The 2,641-nt window shown below is 38.6% G+C and overlaps 1 long non-coding RNA gene across 1 annotated transcript; it reads right to left on the reverse strand.

Moving 5' to 3' along the window:
- Positions 1-1,659: 1,659 nt before the first annotated feature.
- Positions 1,660-2,174, reverse strand: LOC111941519 (uncharacterized). Its single transcript, XR_002870085.2, has 2 exons — positions 2,087-2,174; positions 1,660-1,754 (listed from the first exon to the last, which is right to left on the reverse strand). It is a non-coding gene; the product is annotated as an uncharacterized LOC111941519 (long non-coding RNA).
- Positions 2,175-2,641: the final 467 nt, after the last annotated feature.

Below are 2,641 nucleotides of genomic sequence, written 5' to 3' on the forward strand. Positions count from 1 at the left end.
GTAAAAAGAGAATATAACAAGCTTGACATGGATAAGATAAATTGTTCTGAAAATGGTAGAAACACAAATCCTACATTAAAAACACCCCAAACCTGTCTCCTACCACATAAAAAAGCTTCTTTTCTGAATCACGGGAACCTTAATGTGTTTCAGGTTTTTTAAATAGCCATAGTGTCAAGGTCAGCTTTTTTCTCTGGTTCATAATTTGAAATAATTTATTATTTCATTTCAGAATCTTTCCCATGCTAGTCCTTGGCCAAAAAGACAGGTTGAGACAGATATACAATGGTTAGCATTTCAGCTCAAAGAGTTAAAACTCATGCTGTTATGACAATTGTCATGACAAGTATCAGTGCCTGGAAAAGCAGATGTGCTGCCATCCATGCGATAACACAGTCAGCTTTGGTGTTTGCAGAAAAAAAATTTCCACAACAAAAACACAGATTTTAATCCAGTCTTTATGCTTTTTATAGACTAGTTTAAAATTTGTCTGTAATGCATTTTACTTAATGAGGAAACAAAACAAAACAAAAAAAATAAAAATCACTCCGCTTTTGTATTTTCGTCACACACTTGTGACCCAAAACATCAGCAAAGTGTAAGACTGTTAATTAGTTGGACATGAGCTTTTCACTTGATCTGAATTTAGAGAAGAATGTACTATTTTCTCCTTTTATGCTAGAGTACATGTCACCCGTGTCATTGCAGTGCCAACACAGGCACATTCTTAAGTATCACTTAAGACAGAAATTACATGAAACATCCATGCACCTTTCAAAAGCACAACTACAATAAGAAAACAACAAGAAGTGGGAACACAAAGAACCAAAAAAGAGCTCCATGTCCCCCGCTATTTGTAAATATGAGCGTGCCTGAGCACTGGGTAAAAAAATAAAACTATATCTAAATGCAGATAGCAGCTAAATATCATAAAATGTCCATTGTGGGAGATATCAGCATAATTTTTATAAGACAGAAGTAAATAGTTAATTTTCTGTTTATCCTCTCACAGTATTCTATTTTCTAAGACAACAGAACAAGAATAATACCCATATCTCAGCTTCGCACTTTTCCAAGGAATCAGGCTTCCAAGAATGTGAATGAAAGGGTCTTCCAAATTATTTTTTAGGGTCACAATTTCAGCAGGTACAAGGTTATCTGCCTCTTCTTCTTAGCCAACCATCATGCACATCTGGGAGCAATAAAATGTGCTACAGGAGAGAAATGGGAGCTGTAGGTGTTTGGTTGTCCCTGATAGCTTCCATTAAAGGTGTTTCAATGGCTGGTGCATTTAGTGCTCAGGTTTGCATTGCCCCTGAGAACAGGATACTTGGATGCACTTACCCTCTGTAGTGCTGCAGAGGTGTTTACTTAGCTATCTTTATTCACTTAGTAGAGACCAGTAGTTTTGTCCCTTTCTGTGCTCTTCCAAAGTCCTTCCATGTGACACGGGAAGGATCTGGTTGTAGTTCACAGGAAGAGTCCAATGACTCTGCCATGACTGTGGCTGAGAGTGGAGAGGCAGCACATGCAGGAAGGCCACTTAAAGGAAGAAAACCCAAAGGGATGGTTTCTCAAAAAAGTTGCTAGTGGGGCCACATAGATTTGAAACATATGCTGCTCTACAGTGGCTGGAGCTCACCAAGATCATGTTATTAATTCATCCAATAGCAGAAATCCGAGTCAAATCTCCAGAATTCTGGGAATACATGTGTATCTTATGGTGAACTTAGTGTTCCTTCCAATATCAGAGGCTAAGGAAAAAGCAAAAATACTCCAGTTACATACAACAGCTTGGACTAGTGCAAGACTAACCCCCAGCTGCTGTTCTTCCCTTCTATTCTGGAGCACAATAGAACCACAGTGAAGATGCAGCTGGGGTAGGTCAAAAATGGAAAATCAGGAGAGGTGTCCTGACCCAGAAGTATCATTTTGGACATAGTAATCACAGTAATTACTTCAGTAGTATGATGCTTTCTGGCAACAGATTTAACTTCACAGTCCTTTGGGCTTCCCCATGTTATTCTCCCATTATCTTATAAAAATCATGGTTAAAATTTGCAAATTATGCTGTGTCAAAACATACCTGGTAGAGACAAGTATGGAACACATACTGTATATCTGTATATCTGTATATCTGTATAGTGCTGGATTGTGCTGGATTCTGAGCTGGAAAATGTCACAGCTGCTGTTGGCTCCATGCAGGAAAAGTACAGAAGGGAGCAGGGTCTGCTGCCCCAGGTTTGCTCTTATTACCTGTAGTAAGTGTAGTAGTACCTGAGTAAGTGACCTGTAGTACCTGTGAGACTATAATTTCACCAAAAAGAGTAGTACAAGAACTTGATCTACACTGACATCTCTAACCTGTCACTTCTTCCACTTGTCAGAGCATGGCTTTAGCAGATTACAGCATGTATGATAAATCTGGCTCTATATTCCCATAAAAAACAGTTCCAAAAGGACCTTGATGCTAACTATTGCATGATTGAAGTACCTAGCATATCAAGCTACATTTGCCTTCTCAAGAATAGTATCCCTTCTGATAGAAAAACAGTGACTACCCACACAAGACTTGTTTTTTCTTTCCTCTTCATGCAATGTCCTGTTCAGTGATAATCTAAATCTCTTCCTGAAAAAGTAG

Source organism: Cyanistes caeruleus, chromosome Z (assembly GCF_971803275.1).
Source record: "Cyanistes caeruleus chromosome Z, bCyaCae1.hap1.1, whole genome shotgun sequence".
In the NCBI taxonomy this organism is placed as follows: domain Eukaryota; kingdom Metazoa; phylum Chordata; class Aves; order Passeriformes; family Paridae; genus Cyanistes; species Cyanistes caeruleus.